A 17,375-nucleotide genomic window follows, 5' to 3' on the forward strand; every position below is an offset into this window, starting at 1 on the left:
CCAATGCATTTTTCATACAGTAGTAGTGTTAACATTTGTTAAAATTCAAACTTGGCATACATGTACACATTTTTTGTCTTTTGGTTTTAAGTATATACTTTCAAATAACCTACTTGTAGTGCAATATCCATGGAAGCTTTGGTGGCTTAGTGGTTAAGAGCTGCGGCTGCTAATTAAAAGGTCAGCAGTTTGATTCCACCAGATGCTCATTGGAAACTCCACGGGGCAGTTCTGCTCTGTCCTATGGGGTTGCTGTGAGTTGGATTGACTTGGTGGCAATAGGTTTTTAGTTTTAGTCCAATATCCAGAAAAATATCAACTACCTTGTTTTACCATTGAAATAAAGCTATCTTACATAGTGGTTATATTTTGAGGAAATATTTAGCTTTTCATTCTCATTCTTTGAGAAAAGCATTTATCCCATAAAAAAAAAAAAAAAAAAAAAAGCTTTAATCACAGGCATTACAGGAAGTATATATAGGGAGGAGCCCTGGTGATGCAGTGGGTAAGTGGTATGTCTGCTACCCAAAAGGTCAGCAGTTCAAATCCATCTTAGAAACCCTATGGGGTAGTTCTACTCTGTCCTATAGAGTTGCTATGAGTCGGAATCAACTTGATGGCAGTGGGCTTGTTTTTTTTGGTTTTACATATAGGAAAGTTTCCAGAATCCTAAGAATGTTATTTGTATACAACACTTAAGACAAACAAAAGCAAATAAAAACTTTCAAAGACTTAGAATCTAGTTAGTATTTGTATACAGCACTTAACTAAGATAAACAGAAACAAATAAGAACTTTCAAAGGTTTTTAAATTATAATCTATCTTTTTGTCCTGGTTTTGAAATACAGAGGTTTTTTTTTTTTTAGATTTTAAAGAAAAAGTAAGATATAGTTTATTTGCTCAGAAATATTTCTTTTCCTGGGGAGAATTTATGGTGTTTTGAAAGGATCCATAGCTTTTCCAAGAAAAATTCTAGATTTATCCAGGGAATAGGAACAGAAAGGCGCAATAAATAATAAGTACCACTATGAGGCTCAACTCCACCCCTTTGTAGAGAGCTCCAGGATAGCTCACCTCTGGCAAAATTGTGAAGTGGAATTTCTGTATTTGATGCCCGTGGATGTTTATTTGAGGCAAGCTTTTCCCTCCCAGAGTCTCTTCCCTGTCACTGCATGCTTTCGCGTTGCCCCCACGGAGACCAGACTCCAAGGAGACGCACTTTATGCTCCAGATAGCCTTCTTTTTTAGTCTGTACTCTGATCCTCTGCCCAATTCCGCATTTATGCGAAAATGCCTTGGAATACTTCTGGAAAAGTATCTACCTATTGACAACTCTTGAATTATTGAAGTCATTTTCTACATTTGGAAGAAAAATCCTAAAGCTCTCTAAAGCCCTGAAAAATGAATATCAATTGTTGATTTTTCAAGAAGCTTACAAAAGGAAATACTCAAAAAGGATGTGGTGAACCAAACTGGACCCCCAACTAAACACAGAGTGAGGTAAGGGATATGGACATCTCAATGCCTCCTCACGGGAGTGACAGCACTCTCATTTGGACTCTTAGACTGAGTTTTAGATTCTTACTTAGACTTACTTTCTTAGACTTAAACTCGTAGTCTCTTAGTCTCTTCCTCTTTTGAACTCTTTATTCAGTATGACATTCTTGGTGATATCCTGTACTTTCTTTGATCTGACAAATTTTAAAATGAATTCCCTCATTAGAATGCAAGGAAACTAAGATTATATAAAGTTAAAGCAGTTTTTTCACTGCAGGAATTTTCAAAAATTCAAATGAGCAAAGTACAATGCAAAGGGAATAATTTTTGAGACACTTTCCAAAATTCATTTTCTGTAGAACTCATTTGCATACCTGCGTAGAGGGGGAGGGTATCAACTATTATCTCAAAGAAATAATTTTCTGTGAAATAGAAAACAGTGGTGCCAAGATCTAGGTAGATATAGATTTTTCTAAAAATGCTTTGCCATCTTCATGTTTACGTCTTATGATCTGTGCTGTCTTTGTATTTGCTCAATTCACTGATAAGGAAGGCAACAGAAAATATGTGGCTCTAATCAATATCCCTCCTACAAGGATCTCAGCAAGGCTTTGATCACATGATTTTTCAAGTGAGGATTGGATGGAACTAAAAAGCACAGAAAAACAAGGGCTTACAAAAGAATTATGTGAGTTCAATGAGAACAGACATCTTTGTGTTTGGAGTGACATCCATGTCTGTCGGCTTCATTTCTTGATAATGGTGCCTCTGTTTATTATAGATTATGGGTTGTTATGGTGATGGATTTGAGAGTAGGATAGGGAGGATGAAGCAATGCGGACAGGGATTTGGTTCCATGAATTCATTCTCTTGGACTCGGCTTGCTACGGCAAAGTTTACACAACTAGGTTGCTGATACATGTGATATGAACAAAAGAACCTCCTAAGCTTATGTACTCCAGACTGGCCTCTGTCTTCACTTGATTACTTTGGTTCTTCAGGGAGGCCCTGATAAGAAAGTCAACATTCCTTTATGGAAACCAGCAGATTGAATTACAAAACATGAAGAGAAGTGAGAGAAAGAAAGATGGGCAGATGGGATCATTTGGTTTTCTCAAATCAGGACACATGGACATTCCAAGAGTGACCCCACCGCCATTCTTTCACCTCAACTTGTGTTGTGCTGTGTGCTTATTATGTAAATGAAGGATGAGTGCTAGGATTTGTGGGTGCAAAGGCATTTCACAGGAATAGGCTGATAGAATTAATGAACTTGAAATGTATATGAGACTATCTTTGAAATTCAAAAAATCAATTAAGTTTGACTTTGTTATATTTGGTGGTAGACAGGAAAAATCTTCAGATACAGTAGTCAGAAATAACATCTATTTAACATTTAAATATATACAGAGTTTGATTGGAGACAATTGGTTGTCCTCTAAAAAAGACCATTAGTATTCATAGATTCTGCAGAGTTTAAAACCACCTGGATAGAGAACATCACAAAGGTAATGTGAATCACCTAGTGACTCTTTGTTTAAGAAAATGAAAATATCAAAATTTCATCATTTATGGATGAGGATTATATTCATCCAAATGGAAAGTGCTGTAACTTCTTATTGTCAACAGTAACAAAACCTTTTACTAACTGAAGAAAATATGTACAGATTTGTAAAATATACACTCACCTATAACTTTAGAAACATCTGTCTAGCTGAATAACAAGTACTTATTTTATACTGTGACAACTACAGTCCAGGCACATTAAAGGAAATACAATGTATGTTAATACAATATGATTTCTGTCCACAGGAAGTTCATACTCAATGAAATGAATAATAAATAACCAATTAATTACAGTGTAGTATATGTGTATGTAACATGTTTTGTGGGAAAATGAAAATGAACTCCACCACGAGCCAGCTGGGTTTGTTGTTGTTTTTTTTTGGTGGAGTCGATTCCAACTCTGATTTTTAGTTCTTCCATTGATTTTACTTCTTCCAGGAACATTTTACTTCTTTGGAGGTTATTGTGCATTTCAAATGAGAAAAAAAAAAATGCACACATGTAATATACATAATACACATTCACATGTATGTATATATAAAAATTCATATTTAAATTTTAATGAAAATATATACAAACATCAGTGTTGATAGTAAGGGTTCCAAATATTAACTGCCACTGCTTCAATCCCTGTAACTACTGATTTGCAAAACACTGTATAAGTACCAACTACAGAGTCTGCTCCAGTTCTGCTAGGGGGTCAAGGAAACTGATTCAGACTCAAAGAAAGCTTCACAGAGGAGATGCTGTTTCAACTAAGTCTAAAAGCATAATAACAGAAGGAGCTTGCCAGGGAGGTAAGGGCATTTGAGCAGAGAGAATCACGTAGACAAATCATGAATCAACATTCGCCAGTATTTTCTTATTTTGCTAATTCATTTTAAGTAAATACATGTGGGAAAACTTTAATGACTCATCAAAAGAAAAGGCCGATAAATAAATACTTGGCAAGCAGTCCGTTTGGCTGTGTCTGCAGCTAGGCCTCACAATATTATCGGGAAAGAAGATGAGCAATAAACTGCTCTCCATATACGTGACGTGCAGTTATAAGAGCAATCTTAACTCAGAAGAGGGAAGCACAGAAGAAGAGCCACTGCAGTAACCAGAGCCTGAATAGTAAGAAAATCAGAATCCTGATTCAGAGTTCCAGTTGCCCTTGAATGTTGAAATGATATGGGTGATTCACTTTCCCTTTGGTCTTTCACATGATCTTGATTGACATGTTATAAAAGTATGTGTAAAGCTCTGTTGAATCTTTATTTATTCAAGAACTACTAGTGATGGGAGGCTGGGGGCAGGTTTGCAAGAACAGGCCATTTAGAGATCATGAATACATTTTAGCAGATTAATTAACTTTTTAATTATGCTTATTGAAAATATTAAGTTCTTTTAAGACACATTTTGGACCAAGCAAATGAGTCTTATCCAATGAAACTGTCTGGAAAATCAGCTAATATTAATGTTTTGATCACCCTAGTCAAAACACTGTTGGATATACAGTCATTTTATAGGTGAGATCTGCAAGACTCTCAGTTTCTAGTAAAATACATGTCAAGTATCTACTTTCTTCTGGTATGTTCATGTAGGACCTATCAAAATGTTTGAAGGGTAATTTACAACAAAGGGGGGCTCATTCTACAGTGATTCCTATAGCCATAGCTATTACCTTGTGCAGCATTTCCTAGGTCATCTCAGAGAATATCACAGACTGTGTAGAGAAATTGCTTATAACAATTTGTTCAAACTTTCAAAAAATAAATGCCTTTCTACCAGCTACCTGGTCCCAAAGTCAATATCATACATTTCAAATTTCTTTATGGTACCACAGCATTTCTAGGACCAAATTTCTACTGTAGTTGCATATTGCATAATCAACCACCCCAAACTCACTTCCTTAAAACAACAATGATTTATTACTACTCACAGTGTTGGGGGCTGCTGGGTGGTGCCTGTATTGATTTAACCTGGACTCACTCATAAGGCTGCATTCAGGTGGAAAGTCAGGTAGGCTTGAAGATCCATGGTGGTTATGTTGGATCAATTCTTAACATAGCCTAGACTTGCTGCCTTTCAGGGCTGGCTCAGGAGAAGGGAAGGAGGCAGAGTTGGACTGCGCATCTTAAAGCTCAGATTTAGAAGTCATTTCTGCTATATTATTTTGGTGAAAGTAAGTCACAGTCTATCCCAGTGTCAACAGCTAGTGAAATGAACCCCATGTGTTGATGGCAGGAGCAGCAAAATCACATTACAAAGAAACATCGGAGGAACTGTTATTGCTATCTTTGAAACAATGTACCGTAAGACTTAGGTAATATTAAGGTGTTTGTTCAAAACTCCTCGAAGTCTTTACATTTCCTTAAAGCCAAGGGAAACCAAAGACTTTACAGTTGTGTACTAGGTCCCACAGAAACCCTTGCACTGCCCTGCATCCTCCCTCATCTCTCTGACATCATCTTTTGTAAAGCTTCCCTTACTTACAGTGTTCTAACCACATGGTCTCCTAGTGTAAAAACACCTCAGGCATGCTCTTTTCTGAAGGCATTTGCATTTCTATTCTCCCTGCCTGCATAACTATTTTGCCTGAGGGCTTTATGAATTGCTTTCTCACTGCTTCAGACTATTCATAAGGCTACCTTCTCACTGAGCCTTCACTGATTACATAGGTGACAATACATTGTATTCTCCCACATACAGAGGTCTCCTCCTTCTCTAATTTTGTTTTTCATAATGTACTCCAACCTTTGCAATATTAGGAGTTTAGACTGCTACGCAAAAGGCCACAGTTCAAATCCACCAGCCACTCCTTGGAAACTCTATGGGGCAGTTCTACTCTGTCCTGTAGGGTTGTTATGAGTCGGAATTGACTCAATGGCAATGGTTTTTTTGTTTGTTTTGTTTTTTATACCAGAGGGGACAACTATGCTCAATAGAGTCATTTTCATAGCTTACTCCATTTTTTGCATCCTAAGTGTGTCTCACATAAAGCCTTCCTAGATAAACTGTCCCTTTTTCCCAAAAAAATATGCAATCTCAACACCGTCCTTTGAGCTTTCCACAAAGCATCACAATAAAAAAAAAAAAAATACAATCACAATACTTCACAATAGGGAATGGAAAAAGAGAAAAGAAGCAGAGTGGATAACCTCTGACAAATAGATCCACATCCACAGGTCATGATGAAGAGTCCATATAAGGGATTCCTAGGACGTTGTGGCAGAAACTAATGCACACATAGTCTTATTAAAAAAGAAAAAAAAAAAACACACAAGAGTAGTTTCCACTAATTAAATCAAGACTAAACACCAGAAGCATAACAGATCAAGCAAAGGGCACATATACAAAAATTCATCTATTTTCCCCGAGTTTGTATTCCTCTGCATTTCAGAAAAGCAAAGTCTACACTGATCAAATGGTTGGGAAATCCCTCAGTGAATGAAATCTTTGCTATTTGACCAAATTATCACCCCCAGTATTACCATTTATTTACTTGTTTCAATATCAAGTTTCACCATAATGCAACGAGGCTGGGAAAAGAGAGGGATGGACAATGTGATTTGCAACAAGATATGAATATGACATAGAAACTGACTGAGTTAATAAGATATAGGTGGTGGTGTCCTCTCACATTTGTGAGCTTATATGTCTTATTCTTTGCTAAAAAAGAACAATATTAGAAATTAATGACAATTAAATAGTGTCAAAGGAAAGTCAGTCACAAATTCACCATTTTATTTTTAAATAAAAAATAAATAAATGAAGTAAATTTTCAAATGAAGAAGTTAGAAAAAAACTGAATAAGACATTAAATGAGAGTGATGAAAAAAGTTGGAAAAGGATAATGGTGATGGCTGAATAACATAACAAACATAATTACCGTCACTAAATTGGACATGTGAAGAATGTTGAAATGACAATTAAAAAACAACACATTAAAGTGAACCAGGTAAAACAAAAGAAACAAATTTAATGAAAATTTAAATTGCAACCAGATGTTAATACTTAAAAATAAATTAGAAGGCAGGGCCAAGATAGTGAAGTAGTCAGATGCTTCTGCTAATCCCTCTTAAAACAAAGACCTGAAAAAACAAGTGAATTGATTACATATATGACAAGCTAGGAACCCTGAGCATCAAAGGCAAAGTTAAGGAATTGGACTGAGTGACGGGGGAGGGAGAGACAGTGCAGAAGCAGCAAGGAGTTGCCAAATCCGCAGCAGTGCCTCAGCCCCGATTCTTTGGCACATTCCTTGGCATGACTGCAGTGGGGCTGATGGTAGTTTCCTGGGATACAGCAGCTTCAGGGAAAGAAGACAAGCATAGTGGCGCACACCTGACCCTGTGGCATGCCTACAGAGGGGCTGGCCATGGCATTTAGGAAGCAGCTGCTTCAGCAAAAGAAGGCAAGCACGGGACACAGCCCTAATCACCTTGGGTGATCTCAGCACAGACCCAGTCAGCACACACAGGCTACATGTGCCCCTGGAATCTGAGATAAAACAACGCTCTTGGCACAAGATAAGTGATTTTGTGTAATTTACTGTGTGTGCATCTAATAGCTCCTTCTTTTGAAAGAACTCTATCCTATCTATCTGATCCCTCCTCTCTCTGCCCCAGCTGACTTCATTAACAGTTGCTTTCCCTGGGCCTGAGATAGGTCCTGCTGCACTCCATGAGCCATTCTCCTGGCCTTGGAGAAGGAACAAATTAACAAACAGGGGAAAAATACTCTGCCAATTCCCCTAATCTGGAAGCTCAGAGCAGAAGTGGCTCCAGTCCAGGCACAAGTGATCCACAGACTTTGTCTTTCACCCCTGCATAGATCCAGGTGACTATTATATTGCAAGGGTGAACTTTTTTTGAGGCCTGAATGTAACTGTTTCAGCTGTGTGGTGGTGAGACAGGCTTTGGAGGTTTGCTACCACTCTGCCTATCAAACAGGACCTTCACCTACCCACAGCAGGGGCCTGAAGACTGGAGGCTCCATCCAAGCCACCCAAAAAAGGGGTCCAAGGATAATGGTGCCTACCAGTCCTTACAGGTATAAGCATTGGGTGCCTAAGGTACAGCTACAGAGGCCACTCAACAGAGTGCTGTAGAGAACAGACACATTCCTTCCTCACTGACACTTGAGGGAAGGCTGTCAGCACCCTGCCTTCCTTGGAGTGTGACCCCCTGCTGCTACCAGAAACTGTGCATACACCCATCACCATTGCTCCTCTAATATAGTAGGTGAGTGCCTACAGCACACACTAGGTTACTAACTATCAGGACACCTGAGCTGATTCTATTCAAGAATAGTGAATGGACTTATAGGCTCATATACCTGGTAACAGCTCTAGCTATCTGGTAACAGGACATTAGTGCTTCAAAGGCTCCAATACTCAAGTTAGCTCACTCTAGTAGCGTATTTGGGTATATCAAAACAAAACAAAGCAAGGAACTAGGACACAGTGAGCAAACATAAAATAAGTCAATACAATAACATACATGGCTCGGAGACAACAGTCGATATCGAATCACATAAAGAAGCAGACCATGATTGCTTCAACAAACTCCCAAAATGAATAATCAAGGACTCTCTCAGATGAAGATGTATTCATGGAATTACCATATGTAGAATACAAAAGATTTAATATACAGAACTCTTCAAGACATCAGGAACGAGATCAGGAAACACACAGAAAAAGCCAAGGAACACATAGATAAAGCAGTTGAAGTAATTAAAAAGATTATTCAAGAACAAAATGAAAAATTTAATAAACTCTAAGAATCCATAAAGACACAGCAATCAGAAATTCATAAGATTAAAAATAAAATTACAGAATTAGACAACTCATTAGACAATCAGAGGAGCAGAATCGAGGAATTAGAATGAAGAATTACTGAGATTGAAAATAAATACTTGGCAACAATATATTAAAAGAAAAATTGGATAAAAGAGTTAAAGAAAATGAAGAACCCCTAAGGATCATGTGGGACTTTATAAAGAATAACTAGCGAGTGACTGGAATCCCAGAACAGGGAAGAATAACAGAAAATACAGAGAGAATTGTTGGCAGAAAACCTCCCTGACATCATGCAAGATGAAAAGATATCAATCCAAGATGCTCATCGAACCCCATACAAGGTAGATCCCAAAAGAAAGTCACAAGACATGTTATAATCAAACTTGCCAAAACCAAAGATAAAGAGAAAACTTTAAGAGCAGCCAGAAATAAATGAAAAGTCACCTACAAAATAGAATCAATATGTTTGGACTACTTGGCAGAAACCATGCAGGCAAGAAGGCAATGGGATAACACATACAAACCACTGAAGGAGAAAAATTGCCAGCCAAGAATGATATATCCAGCAAAACTGTTTCTCAAATATGAAGGTGAAATTAAGACATTTACAAATAAACTGAAGCTTAGAGAATTTGCAAAAACCAAACCAAAACTACAAGAAATACTAAAGGGAATTCTCTGGTTAGAAAATAAATAATATCAGATATCAACCCAATACTGGAACACAGGACAGAACAACCAGATATCAACTCAGATAGAGAAATCACAAAAATTAATCAAAATAAAAAATGCTTAAAGCAGGGAACCAGTGATGTCATTATGTAAAAAAAAAAGAAATAAAGAGGGACTATTTTTAAATAAAGTAGGCATAGATTTTTCAAATGGAGAGGAAATCAAGGTGATATATGGAGATAAAAGTTAGGTTTAAACTTAGAAAAATATGGTTAAATAGTAAGGTAAACACAAAGAAGACAAGCAATCCAACACATCAAAATGAAAAACAAGAAAAAAAAAAGACTCAGTAAAAAAAAATTCAACCACAATGAAAAATAGGAACACACAATTTACAAAGTAAAACTTCTCAGCACAAAAAAGTAAGTGGAAAAATGAAACTGTCAACAACACATAAAAAAAGGCATCAAAATAACAGCAATTGACTCATAACTATAATCATGTTGAACGTAAACAGACCAAATGCACCAATAAAGAGACAGAGAATTTCAGAACAAATAAGAAAACACGATTCATCTATATCCTGCTTATGAGAGACACACCTTAGACTTAAATGCAAAAACAAACTAAAATTGAAAGAATGGAGAAAAATATAGCAAGCAAACAACAACCAAAAAAGAGCAGGAGTGGGTATCATAATTTCTGACAAAACAGACTTCAAAATTAAATCTGCCACAAAGGATAAGAAAGGACACTGTATAATGATTAAAGAGATAATGATTAAAGGGATAACATACCAGGAGGATTTTACCATATTAAATATTTACACACCCAAAGACAGGGCTTCAAGATACATAAAACAAACAATAACAGCATTGAAAAGTGAGATAGATAGCTCCACAATAATAATAGGAGATTTCAACACACCACTTTCATTGAAGGACAGGACATCCAGAAAGAAGCTCAATAAAGACACAGAAGAGCTAAATGCCACAATTAACCAACTTGAACTCATAGACACGTATAGAACACTCCACCCAACAGCATCAAAGTATACTTTCTTTTCCAATACACATAGAACATTCTCCAGAATAGACCACATATTAGGCCATAAAGCAAGCCTTAGCATAATCCAAACCATCAGAATATTACAAAGCATCTTCTCTACCATAAAGCCATAAAAACTAGAAGTCCATAACAGAAAAATAAGGGAAAAGAAACCAAACACATGGAAACTAAACAACACTTTGCTCAAGAATGATTGGATTACAGAAAAATTAAGAACAGGTATTCATAGAATCCAACTAGAATGAAAACATTTCCTTCAGAACCTTTGCAACACAGTGAAAGCGGTGCTCAGATGTCAATTTATATCGATAAATGCACACATACAAAAAGAAGAAAGGGCCAAAATCAAAGAATTATCCCTACAACTTGAACGAATAGAAAGAGAGCAACAAAAGAAACCTTCAGGCACCAGGAGAAAGCAAATAATAAAAATTAGAGTGGAATTAAGTGAAATAGAAAACAGAAAAACAAATGAAGGAGTTAACGAGACCAAAAGCTGATTCTTCGAAAAGATTAAGATTGACAAACAATGGGCCAGACTGACAAAAGGAAAAGAGGAGACAAAGCAAATAACATGAATAAGAAATGAGATGGGGATATCACAACAGACCCAATTGAAATTAAGAGAATCATAGCAGAGTACTCTAACAAATTTGAAAACCTAGAGGAAATGGACAAATTTCTAGAAATACACTACCTACCTAAACTAATACAAACAGAGGCAGAACAACTAAATAAACCTATAACAAAAGAAGAGATTGGAAAAATGATTTTAAAACTCCCCAAAAAGAAAAAAGAAAAGCCCTGGCACTGATGGTTTCACCAGAGAATTCTACCAAACTTTCAGAGAAAAGTTAACACCACTACTTTCTAAAGGTATTTCAGAGCATAGAAAGGATGGAATGCTCCTGAACGCATTCTAACCATGATACGAAAACCAGGTAAAGACTCCACAAAAAAAGAAAATTACAGACCAATATCCCTCCTGAACTTAGACACAAAAATCCTCAAGAAAATTCTAGCCAATAATTCAACAGCATATCAAAAAAATAACTTACCGTGACCAAAGTGGGATTCACACCAGGTATGCAGGGATGGTTGAACAGTAGAAAAATGATCAATGTAATCCGTCACATAAGTAAAAGACAAGAACCACACAATCTTATCAATTGATGCAGAAAAGGCATTTGACAAAGTTCAACATCCATTCATGATAAAAACTCAGCAAAATAGGAATAGAAGGAAAATTCCTAAACATTATAAAGGGCATTTATACAAAGTCAACAGCCAACATGTTCCTAAATGGAGAGAAACTGAAACCACTCCCATTGAGAACAGGAACCAGAGACGATGCCCTTTATCATCACTCTTATTCAACATTGTGCTAGAATTCCTACCTAGACCTAACCCAAAACTAGCCTAGATAAAGCCATAAAGGACATCAAATTTGGCAAAGCAGAAGTAAAAGTATCTCTGTTTGCAGATGACATGATCTTATACACAGAAAACCCTAATGAATCCTCAAGAAAACTACTGAAACTAATAGAAGAGTTCAGCAGAGTATCAGGATACAAGATAAACATGCATAAATCAGTTGGATTCCTCTAAACCAACAAAGAAAACATTGAAGAGGAAATCACCAAATCAATAACATTTACAGTAGCCCCTAAGAAGATAAAATACTTAGGAATAAATCTTACCAGAGACATAAGAGACATATACAAAGAAAACTACAAGACACTATTGCAAGAAACCAGAAGAGACCTACATAAGTGGAAAAACATACCTTGCTTATGGATAGAAAGAGTCAACATTGTAAAAATGTCTATTCTGCCCAAAGTGCTATACAGATATAATTCAATCCTGATCCAAATACCAGTGACATTTTTTAATGAGATGAAGAAAAAATCACCAGCTTCATATGGAAGGGAAAGAGGACCAAGATAAGTAAAGCATTACTGAAAAAAAAAGAACAAAGTGAGGGGCCTCACTCTACCTGATTTTAGAACTTATTATACCACCACAGTAGTCGAAACAGCCTGGTACTGGTATAACAACAGATACATATAGATCAATGGAACAGAAATGAGAATACAGACATAAATCCATCCACATATGAGCAGTTGATATTTGACAAAGGCCCAAAGTCAGTTAAATGGGGAAAAGATAGTCTGTTTAACAAATGGTGCTGGCATAACTGGATAACGATCTGCAAAAAAAAAAATGAAACAAACCTCATGCCATGCACAAAAACCAACTCAAAATGGATCAAAGACCTAAATATAAAATCTAAAATAATAAAGATCACAGAAGAAAAAATAGGGAAAATACTAGGAGCCCTAACACATGGCATAAACACTATATAAAACAATAGTAGAACTGTACAAATAGCAGAAAAGAAATTAGATAACTGAGACCTCCTACAAGTCAAACACCTATGCTCATCCAAAGACTTCACCAAAAGAGTAGAAAGATTACCTACAGACTGGGAAAAAGTTTTTAGCTATGACATTTCCAATTAGCATCTGATCTCTGAAATCCACATGTTACTGCAAAAACTCAACTACAAAAAGACATATAACCCAATTAAAAAATGGGCAAAGGATATGAATAGGCACTTCACTAAAGGAGACATTCAGGTACCTAACAGATACATGAGGAAATGTTCACGATCATTAGCCATTATAGAAGTGCAATTCAAAACTACAAAACAAAACAAAACTACAAGGCCGGCATTAATCCAAAAAACACAAAATAATAAACGTTGGAGAGGTTGTGGAGAGACTGGAACACTGAAACACTGCTGGTGGGAATGTAAAATGGCACAACCACTTTGCAAATCAATTTGGTGCTTCCTTAAAAAGCTAGAGATAGAACTACCGTATGATCTTGCAATTCCACTCCTTGGAATGTATCCTAAAGAAGTAAGAACCATCACACGGACAGATATATGCACACCCGTGTTTATTGCAGCACTGTTTACAATAGCAAAAACATGGAAGCAACCAAGGCGCCCATCAATGGATGAATGGATAAATAAATTATAGTATACTCACACAATGGAATACTATGCATCGATAAAGAACAGTTAGAATCTTTCATGGAAACACACTTCTCTGTTATTGTGGTTTCCCTGATTTTTACTCTCAAATCTGTACTGGAAAGTTCAGCTGACATACTCTCCTTTGTTTGTCCCTCTCAGTTCAGAACATACACTGTAGCCAAATAGGTATATAAGAGTGTATTGTTAGACATCTGCCCGTGAAGATACATAGTGGTACTCCCCTAAAAGGGCATTCTTAGCAAAGATGACTAAGAATACGAACTTCTACTTTATTTGTTTGCTGATTTTTTACATATAAAAATATATGCTGAAGGAAAGAACACTGGAAAGAAGGATATCAACATGCTAAAACTGGTTAACTTCGGGTGGTGGAATTCAGTCCTATGTATTTATTTACCTATTTATTTTTAAGTACTGCATATATAGTTGGTGTGAAACTCTATTTACAACTTGGGTGTTTATTTTTCTAAGATTAATGGTAATTATATTTTGAATTCTCATTTCTCCAGAGTGGTTAAAACCTATTTTTAGGGAAAGAGCAGAATGTCTCCAAAGCCTGCCCATTACCCTTGGCTATTGTCTAATTAACAGAACGTTGTAGATGAGAGCCAAAATTCTCTCTCAGATGTGTAAGTCAACACAAGCTTCGATAATGCTGGTTAACATGCTTTTGATGCTACCCAATCTTTGTTTGTTCTTGTCTGCCCGACCCCTTCAGGGTCAGCTCTTACTGGGCTGCTTCTGAGGTAGCCCCAAAAAGCATGACCGGAAATAATACTGAGAGATTTTTATGAGATCTTCTCTGCCTAGAGTCACTAAGCAATTTTTTATTTTCTAAGCTGGGTCTCTCGCCCTTGCTGCAATTTTACCTGCAGAATAAAGAACAATCCCTTCAGTTATGACATCCTATAGACCTATGCCGTTTACTTTGTTATCTCTTCTCCCTCTTTTAAACCTGAAGTTTTTATTTAATCATTTATTTTCCTTTAGTGAATGGACCATAACTCTAAAACCCGTTGCCATCGATTCTGGCTCATAGTGACCCTATAGGACAGGGTAGAACTGCCCCATAGAGTTCCCAGCTTGGTGGATTCAAACTTCTGACCTTTTGGTTAGCAGCCGTAGCACTTAACCATTATACCACCAGGGCTTCCACCATAACTCTAGCCTTCTCAGAAGACCAGCTTTCAAGCATTCAATCTATTCCGGTCTACCCCCAAGGATGGAGACATTATGGAAAATAAAAGCTGAGGGGGCAGATCTGAAGACAAAGTTCTTCCTACCTGCCTTCCACCTCACCTCCTCTGAGGAAGGAGGGATTGGGAACCAGTCCTCAAGCAGCTACAGTCTATGAAGACAAAGGGTCATATTCTCAAAACAGTTTGGTACAAAGCTGTATTTGTAGAGACACTAAAAATGGGCCCCTCTAATTGAGGAACTGTGGAAGTTGCTAGGCAAATCAGCTTTTCCACAGAGGTCGATTTATGAGATCCTGGAACAGGGAACATAGATGCTTTGCAAATGTTTGTATGAAATTGATAGACTCTGAAAATCATCTCCTTTTTCTGCCTGTATGCATTATGCCAATCCCTTCAGGCCAACTCCTTGCCCTTATTATCCCAGCTATTAGTACCTGCTTCTTTGTCTTTTTTTTAAATTTTGTTCTCTTAAGAGAGTATGTTAAGTATCGTTCACAATACAACCCTATCTTAATTTCTTTAGTCTGTCCCTGAAGTCCAGTGTATATTGCCTGCCAAATTAATGGCTCTTATACAGTAAAATAGCTTTTAATGTCACTGACAGTTTCCATGACCCTAGGAAAGTGTTCTATTAAATAGATGATTAAACTTAAATAATTCCATCCTGGTTTTAAGGACTTCTTTTTTTTACACAACTCTGTTTTTTGTCAAAATGCCTATTTGTCCAAAGCAAATTGATCTGAGTGACAGTAGAAAGATTTGCTGGCGGGGGGGGGAGGGGGAGAGAGAGAAGGTGCTTACCTGTGAGTGTATTAATAAAGACTCTCTGAAGGAGAAGAGGCATTTCACCTGCAACCTGAAGGCAGGTCCATTATAGGAGGAAGTGAGGGAGGTCATATCCAGCTGTGAATTACCTTAGCAAAGGCATCAAGGGTGGAAATATTCTGATAACAAGAGGACTCATTCTCCTTTGATTGCTGGGCAGGATTTAGAAGAGGAGCACTTAGTGGGGCATTACCAAACCTTAGAGTTCCTGGGTAGTGCAAAAAGTTAACCACTGGGCTGCTAACTGAAAGGTTGGAGGTTTTGAGTCCACCCAAAGATGCCTGGGAAGAAAGTCCTAGTGATTTACTTCCAAAAAATCAGCCAATGAAAGCCCTGTGGACCACAGTTCTACTCTGATGCATACGGGGTTGCCATGAATCTGAATCAACTCTATAGCAACGGGTTTTTTTTTTTTGATTGTATCACTCCTTGAGAACCCTGATGACATCTTCCCCAGCTGTGCACAGGCAACCGTACACTAGCAAATACACACTAGCAAGTCCTTTCCCTGAAATCCTATTTTCAATACCACCAGAGATATTTAAAACCAAACCCACTGCCTCCGAGTCGATTCTGACTCATAGCGACCCTATAGGACAGAGTAGAACTGCCCCATAGAGTTTCCAAGGAGCGCCTGGTGGATTCGAACTGCTGGCCTTTTGCTTAGCAGCTGTAGCACTTAACCACTATGCCACCAGGGTTTCCAGAGATATTTACACAACACTTAATTGGTCTTGGAGCCCTGGTGGCACAGTGGTTAAGAGATCAGGCTGTTAACCAACAGGTCAGCAGTTCAAATCCACCAGCTACTCCTTGGAAACCCTATGGGGCAGTTCTATTCTATCCTATAGGGCCCTTATGAGTCAGAACCGACTCGACGGCAGTGGGTTATTTTTTGGGTTAATTGACCTTAGAGAGGCAGTTTTCTAGATTGACTAAGAGCCAGGTTTCTGGAGCCAGACCTCCTGAGTTCTTATTCCAGTTCTGCCTCCTACTAGCCAGAGGATCTTGGATTAGATGCTGTCATGGATTAAATCGTGTCCCTCCAGAATAGGTGCATCAATTTGGCCAGGCCATGATTCCCAGTATTGTGCAATTATGCACCATTTTGTCATCTGTTGTCATTTTCCTATGTGTTGTGAATCTTAGGTCTGTGATATTAGTGAGGTGGGATAGGCAGCAGTTATGTTAATGAGGCAGGACTCAGTCTACAAGATTGGGAAAGGATCTTCCTCCAGAGCCTACAGAGAAACCTTCCCCTGGAGCTGACACCCTGAATTTGAACTTCTAGTCTTCTAGACTGTGAGTGAATTAACTTCTGTTCGTTAAAGCCATTCACTTGCGGTATTTCTGTTACAGCAGCACTAGATGACTAAGACAGGTGCCTAACATTTATATCTTAGTCTCCACATGGGTAAAGTAGCATAATAATATTCTACTTTCTAGGATTGCTGGATTGATTAAATAAGTTACTATAAGTAAAGCATTTAGAATAGCACCCTGCCTATTACTCAATAAATGTTACCCATGATCTTTTTTATGATGATGATGATGGTGATGATACAGTCATCTCCACAACAGTTTGTAATGATCCCTGGGATAGAGTTTATGTCTTATATTTTTTATTTAACCTAATGCACAGCATAAATGTCCAAGAAATGTGTTCTTGTTTCATTTATAATATGGTGATGAAAATCAA

Source organism: Loxodonta africana, chromosome 8 (assembly GCF_030014295.1).
Source record: "Loxodonta africana isolate mLoxAfr1 chromosome 8, mLoxAfr1.hap2, whole genome shotgun sequence".
NCBI classification, from domain to species: Eukaryota; Metazoa; Chordata; class Mammalia; order Proboscidea; family Elephantidae; genus Loxodonta; species Loxodonta africana.